The 8059-nt window shown below is 34.9% G+C and overlaps 1 protein-coding gene across 1 annotated transcript in view; it reads right to left on the bottom strand.

The window, feature by feature from the left end:
* Positions 1-1899, bottom strand: part of LOC137247951 (galectin-3-like) — a 36153-nt gene extending 34254 nt beyond the window's left edge. Inside the window, exon 1 of the transcript XR_010951955.1 lies at positions 1491-1899. The gene's annotated coding sequence lies outside the window, so the exon portion shown is untranslated. The remainder of the gene's footprint in view (positions 1-1490) is intronic.
* Between the last annotated feature and the right edge of the window lie 6160 nt (positions 1900-8059).

Raw genomic sequence — 8059 nt, forward strand, 5'->3', positions numbered from 1 at the left:
CTATGTGAGGTTCTCATGGACCGGCCAGTTCAACCTAACCTATATAGAGATGTATATAAAAGTAAAACTTTCAGTAAGTCCTTTTTAAGTTAGCACCTTTCTATAAATCTAACGGAGAATAACTCTTCCTAACAAGTGCCTCTTTCAACTTAATAGGCAATTGAAAAGTAAAGTCCTCTATCGCCGAACAAACATTTTCTGTAAATCTTCTACCACGACGGTCTAACGATGAGAAGCGATTTGGCTTCCTGGTCTTTTCTTAATGATTGAAAACAGGATTTAGCAAAACTGCGTTTTTCTGACAACTCTACCCGTTTATATTAAAGCTAAGAAGAATAATAATAATTCGTTGCAGTATCGCCTGAGACAATGAGCCCCTCACTAGCAAAAATAAAACTTGTTCAATTACTCTTGCAATTGCTTTCGGGAATGGGAAGTTCTTAATCACTTTCGCTATTCCTTGTAATGTAATTTTAGAAACTTCAATTACATTTGTGGATGGGAGTCACATTTTCAATTCCCTTTGAAAGTATTTTGGCTAAAATTACATTTTTACAAAGTATTTTTTGTTTTTTCAATTACAAAACCAAAATTCCATGTACTTGGGCCTCAAAATGGGGAAATTACTTTTGGTAATTTTTTTTGAGCAATTGAAATGTAATCAATTCTTTTGCCGTTGAGAAAAGGAATTGATTGCTTTTCCCAATTACTTCTAATGGGGAATTGAGGGTAATTTGATCCCCAAAGTAATCATTACTACCCAGCTGTAATTGTGACATATGTATTGGAACTTGCAAAGTAGAAACATCAAGTGATGCGTTTTTTTCTGGCAGAAAAAGCGGATCAAATTAATCAAAATAACAAAGTCCATATGGTTGTTTTCGAAAGTGGCCAAGTCCAGCATAAAAACTGCTTCAAAATTGTATTTTCCTAGCATCTTTATAGTTTTGCAATAGCTACATCAAATGGAAAGCTAGAAAACAAAAGAGTCGAAATTTCCCAAACTCGCTTATGATGGACGTAGCCGTATTTGATATGTATTGACTCATATGTAACACATATCGATAACATACATATAAGTACACATATTTTTTTATATTTTTCAGGAGGAGAAAATGCAGAAATATATAGGAACACAAAACCCTACTTTTCCATAAATACCCAAGCAATATGCTCTGCAAATCTATTGTTTACTGAGGTCGTTGCCAGGTGGCGTGGATCTTCTCATGATTCGCATATTTGGGACCACTGCAATCAGCGTCGATATTTTATTCAGGGAGCGTACAAAAATTACTGCTTACTTGGAGATAGTGGACACGCTCAAACCACGTTTATGATGACACCTCTGGGAAGTGTGAGCTCTCCAGCTGCATCCTTGTATAATGAATCACAGATTAGAACTAGAAACACAATAGAGCGAACTTTTGGTATTTGGAAAAGAAGATTCCCTATCCTGTCAAGAGGAATTCAAACGCATATAATTAGAGTACCTGGAATCATAATAGCCACTGCTGTTCTACATATTATAGCTCGTTTGCAAAATGGTCCTAACCCAATTATCGATGCAGAGTACCCTCCGATATTGGATACTGTAGATGGAAGGAATGAAATTAACCGTTTGATTCCTCCACCAGACTCTCGCCGGGAAAGCGGGCTCGGCAGGCTCTGATTGACCAACATTTCGAAAGACTTCGTCCTTGCGAATAAGTAATAATAGCCTTTTTTTTCCACAATTTATAATACAGTTATTTAACACGTCAATTGAGGCTATCAGTGTAACCGACAATTTATTTACGGTACGGTTCTGGTGTAAAGGGGATTTTACGTAAGAGCCGGTTATGCTCCAATTTTTCTTGCTCCTCTATAATTTATACTTTTATAAGTTCTCTTTGGGCCGATACTGGCTCCATCTTTTCGGAGGCTAGCGCTCTGAACTTCTCAGAAACTGGCTCTTTACTTGCCGACGCCAGCTTTCTCTTACCTAAAAGTAAACACAACTTTGAAGAGGCATAACTTGACATCAACCTAAAAATGATACTCACGCGTCAACAGAGGATGAGGACTCTTTCAAATTAGGCCTCTCATTTGGAAAATAGTCAGGCTCGATATCTGTTCGTTTTTCACATCCTTTTTTTTCTTGTTCTTCGTCGGTGAAAATATAATTGCAAGTGCATGTACAAAAAAAAAATAATTAAAAAAAATTGTTTAAGTTAAACGGTTTTATTGAAAACAATGCTTACATGAAGTAATAATAATACGAAAAGCTAGAAAATAATTAGGTAGGTCCTAGGTAGTAGTCATCACACTCCTTATCAATCTATGGCGTTGATCAGACAATTAAATAAAAGCGTTGTTTTTAGTCTTTATTTAATTGCCTATTATTTCTCATTCTATTTAGTTCATTTAGTGACTCATTATAACAAGGACTCTTTCCTGACAATTTGTTACAACCTAAGTCCTCAATACATAATCCTTCCAAAGACTTTACTCTGACTCTGCGCCACGTATGCTTGTCCCTCCTCCAACTCCAAAATATTTTGATGTCACTTCTACCAGACTGTATGCAATATTTGTTCCAAATATGAGCCAAATCGGGCATCATAGGTCGCTTTCTATTCATATATCTATGTCTTATGTGTTCCAAATATGAGCCAAATCGGGCCACAAATACGATTTTTGTGAATATCTCGATCCATGCGCCACCTAGCGGCGATTTTATTTCACAGGTCGATTTTTATTCTTGTATGTATTAAGTGTTCCAAATATGAGCCAAATCGGTCCACAAATACGATTTTTGCGAATAGAGCCCAAAGGCTATACAAAGTATTAAGCATGTATGTAAAATTACCAGTAGGTCTAGAGTCGCCTCAATAGGAAGTATACCCTCTTGCGCTGTGATAAGATCTCTATCACCATCATATATTGTATAGCTGGCTTCAAAAGTTGGCCCAGCTAATCCTCTTACCTTCTCAATAAGAGGATCGTTATCACCTTTTTGTAAAGGTCCTCCACCTTTTGAAAATTAAACACATTTTGAAAACTTGAAGACCTTTTAGATATACAATAGAACACTTACAGCCAGATTCTAATGTGGTAACAACTTTCTTCACCACGGCAACTTTCTTCATGTGGTAACTTTTGTACCCTTTTGGTATTCTGCCCACGAAAGTAGCCGGATAATTGTTTACCCACTAAAATAGGTGGTAACATCGATGTAACCACACAAAAGCTGTTGTTTAGAAAAAGGCAATACTGAAAAATAAAGAATTGTGAGCGCAAATAAGTAAACATAATAGTAAAAAAGTGTTGCCTCTTGCTATACATATTTGTTTCCATGTACTTTCACAGTATATATTCCAATATAGCTATGTAAAAACGTATGCATGTATGCACATATGTATATACACATCTTCCCGTTTATTCGTTAACATCGTATCTACGAGTGACACATCGTCGGTAAAGCCAATTAAAAATTCCATGTACTTCGTTTTTGTAAACTCGATGGACAAATGTCAAAATCGTACTGCGCCGGAAGTTGATGTATCAAATTAAATAAAAAAAGTTTTTATTCAGCTGTCCCACGCTGCCACCTTGTATCGTTCCGCCATGGGTAAAGCGAAGAAAACCAACTTTTAAATTTCACCACAGACACTGGTGAGTTTTTCGGTGATGACAGCGTTACCACTTTGGCCAGAATCGCGAATAAAACAACTGGTAACGATTTTCGGTTACATAATGTTCTGGGTACTATTTTACCGGTAACGCTAAGAATCGGGCCGTTAGGGTAAATATTCACCTGCACGCATAATGCTTCTCCTCTCCTTCCTTTCCTGAGCATCTACCTCCTCTACCATCTCAGCAAACAAACCTTCGCATGTATCTGCTGGAGCGCCCGTATTTATGGACACTTTTTCCCATACTTCAGGAGAAGTGCCATGATCCTCCACCATATCTACTATGGTAGTTTTATCAACTACGAAAAGAATTGTTGGTAAACTGTGGACATTTTTTATTTTTTTAAATTATTAAATTTTTCGAGCTCAAGGCCACGCATAAATAAAAACCAAATATTTTATATCTTTCAATAAATATACTTGTTTAATGTTAATCGACATTTCGACCTCAATCTGAGATCATCCTCAGGACTGAAAAGATTACAAAACAATAAAAACATCAAAAAGTGCATTTTACGTACATCCTTATAACACAACTTACACTCTTGGCTGTGCCTGATCGACTAATTTTAAAAGATTACATATTAAACGAATATTTTTTTATTTTTTTATTTACCTGGGATCGTCATAAGAGCACTAGATGTGTGATTTTTGGTTTTTTTTATAGATTTTTATAGTTTTGTTGAAGGCTTTCAACAGTTCTATTGTAACCTGTGTAATGTTTATTGGGAATTGGAATTGGAAATTATCCAAAAAGGACTTAAGGTCTTCGCGACCTTTCCTCATAGCACTAGACCCCATTACATTTTTATTTCAGAGTCCCTGTTTATTTATCACAAAAAAATTTATTTGGTGCACTGGTCTCTCTAACTAACAAAAAAAAAACGCTGCTAAGGGAAAAAAGGGGACATAACTAAGGCCAGAACTCCTCTTTCTCCAAGTTATGAGCTGCCCAGGTGACATGGCGCTCGTGCTTCTTATCCCTCCCTGCCTTGACATCTAATTTAGCACTAATCATTGTAGATGTCCCTATGTAAACACCACTTACCACTTCACTTCGTTACCACCATTAATAAATTTACTCACTCATTTTTTGTTTCAATTCATTCACATATTAGATTTTTTATTTAATTAGAAATTACGCTTAAAGTGTAACTATGTACCAAATTATAGCTATTACATCTCGTGTACATACACAAGTACGTATCTAATTCATCCAATATGGAAATAGAAATATTAAAGCCTATTCGCCTATGTATGCTATCAATGTTTTATTATTTAAGATTGGAAAAGAGTTGCCAAAAAACAATTTATTTTTATACCCATGTTATCGCAAAAAAAAATTTACCTTTGTGGTACGAAAGTTCCCTATTTTAAATTGCATGTATACGATAAAATATATGAAATGTTTTCACTTGCAACGTTGTCGGACGTGCACAATTTAATATATGTATGTAAGTGTTTATGTTACTCAAAATCAACGCAACACCACTGTTATAACTATTCTTAGAAAGTCAGTTTACATACGCTAGATGTAAACCTTCTTTAACAACATTGGTGTTTGACGTGATTTGAATGTAATATGTTTGATATGTGCAAATTCCCAGAGAGCAATTATGTTAGTTTTTGACACAACATTCGATATTAGAACATCGAACATTTATACTTAATGCTATGTTCAAACAGAAAAATAAATTGAGGCAATATCAATTCAAATTGAGTGGTGTTCATACAACTCAATTTAGCTTACACAATAGTAATTTGATGGCCGGTTGGCTCATCTCTACAGCAACAACATACCTGTGTTCAGAATGTCAAAATGTGCGTGTTGGAATTAGGTGAATGGAATGGAATGAAAACATAAAACTTTAAAATTTTTGTGTGTTGTAAGATAATGTGTTCAATGTTTTGGTTTCATTTTGAGTTTGCCATCCTCTTTTGACAATTCCTACTCCAGTGAAATGAAAAAAATAATATCAGCTGATGAGATGAGCCAACCATATAGTTGAGCCATGCGCAGCTGACGTTTAAATCTACTCAATAAACATACTTTACAAGGTTGTATTTACAGTTTGAAACAATTTATTACGCAATTTTTTTTAAATTGGCAATTTGTTATTACAATTTATTATATGATAAATTGCGTAATAAATTGCCCAAATGGTATAAATTGCCAATATGGCGTGTGTTTGTACCTAGTATAATAAAACATTATCAGCACAATTCAACAAAATGTTCGCATCGACTTAACATCATACCAAAGAGTTTGCACAAAACTCTTTAATACAATTTATTTAACATCATATATTCTGACTGAACATGATGTGCTCTCTGAGTAGTGATACCAATTATATAAGTTGAGCAGTGTTAACTTAAGTGAATTGAGAAACAGCCCACGATGAAAGCGCTTCCATGTATGCGTGTTGATCAGCTTGTAAAAGAAGTAATGTACGTGTATGCGTGTTATGACCGTGAGAAACAATTAGGGTGACCAGAATATTTTAATTATTTATTTTTTGCATATATACATATATTTTTATTTTTTTTGTTTTATTATGCAAGTTGTTTAAGCTTTATAAACTCAACTCCGCACTTTTACAAATTTTGACCTAACCAAAGGCTTATTATTTCACTTTCATGAACAACACTTTCATGAGCAACTTTTAGAATTACTTATGCATATATTTAATGTTTTCTACATACGCCACTAAATGAAAATGTTCCTTTTATTTGTTTTTTTTTTTTTGCTTGTTTAAACGCAACTTTTCGATCAATTTTATGTAGCCATGTCCATATATACTTTTTGTGTAGTGCTTCTATCGTTATTTTGTAAGCTTAAACACTTTTATTTTTGTGCTATATTTACGTATTTACTTTTTTGGAAGTTTAGCTAATAACGTTGTTTTACTTGATTTCAGTTGCATTTATTTCATTTCACATCGTTTTGATTGCAACTCAAAGGGAACCAAAGTATATGCTTTCTTTTTTCATATTCACTAAAATTTATTATTTCTAATGATTTTATAGCAATTAAAAATTTAAGAATTTATTATTATCAGTTGCGGCAATACGCAAAGCAGTTTTGACTGATCTAATTTTTGTGATACAAAAGATCACAGTCCTTGGTTAAATCACCAAAAATCCATAACGAGCGTTCATATATTTTTATTTTCACTAACACCACTTGTCACTAGCCATTACTTATTGGCTTACACAATTCACTAGCACAACGACGTTACTTTCCTTTAACAATTACGTGGGTGCGCGCCGTTGCCACCACGCAATTGGACATTCCCTTAAACTACCAGCTTTCTCGCAAAGCTTCGAGGCCACTTCACCGAGAAATCTCTCTGGAATACAGTCCTTCATTTCAATTCATTTTCACTCAATACTCTCTGCAAAGGCAATTAATTAATTAATATTTCAATAAATTTTCATTTGATATAATGGATACCTATATACGCCAAGCAGAGGCAGTGACTGAGTTTGAAAATTATTATAATGATATGTCCCCTTCAGACCATACAAAACACAACCTTTTAGTCCAAAATAAGGAGTTGAAATCGCTATGGGAGAAGGCGAAGCAGACATATAAAGAACTCTTGAGCTCCTCAGAACTCAAGGCAAAAGAGCAGTCGGCCATTAAAAAGAAGCACAAAGTTACATACTTCAGCTTTCTCAAGTGCCAGGCAGCGATGGCTGAACTCTCGGAAAAACTTGAGAAAGCTGAAAAGAAATAAGAAAGCTCAGGAGATAGGGAATATCGCGTGCGCCTGCCACCGTGTGATACGGACGTTTTCAAAGGAGATTACCTTTCTTGGCCTTCGCTTAGAAACATGTTCACTGCTATATATATACGTAACAAAAACCTCGAAGCAGTAGAAAACTTATATTACTTAAACCAAAAGACTCAAGGTGAGGTCAAAGAGATAGTTGGGCGATGTCCTTTAACGAAATACGGTTTCGAAACGGCGTGGAAAAATCTTTGTAACAGATACGAAAATAAACGTACCTTAGTAAACGCCCAATTAAAAATTATTTTAGTTTGAAAGCAGTTGAGAGTGAATGCGGTAGCTCTATAAAGAAACTGCAACGTGAAATAAATAATTGCATCTCGGCGCTCCAATGTCATCATATAGACATATCAAACTGGGATGCAATTATAACATATCTATGTTCCACAAAACTGCCAGAAACCACACTGGCACTCTGGGAACAAACAATTGAAAACAAAACGGAAATTTCAAAATGGGCTGATATGGATAGATTCTTATCCAATCGTTTCCAAACCCTAGAAACCGTGACTGATCTGAGAGGTGATACAGTTTACAAACAATCAAAGTCACAAGTATCTCGTTCGGCGACAGATACATCTGCTAAAAAAT

The sequence above is a fragment of the Eurosta solidaginis genome, chromosome 4, assembly GCF_040869045.1.
Source record: "Eurosta solidaginis isolate ZX-2024a chromosome 4, ASM4086904v1, whole genome shotgun sequence".
NCBI classification, from domain to species: Eukaryota; Metazoa; Arthropoda; class Insecta; order Diptera; family Tephritidae; genus Eurosta; species Eurosta solidaginis.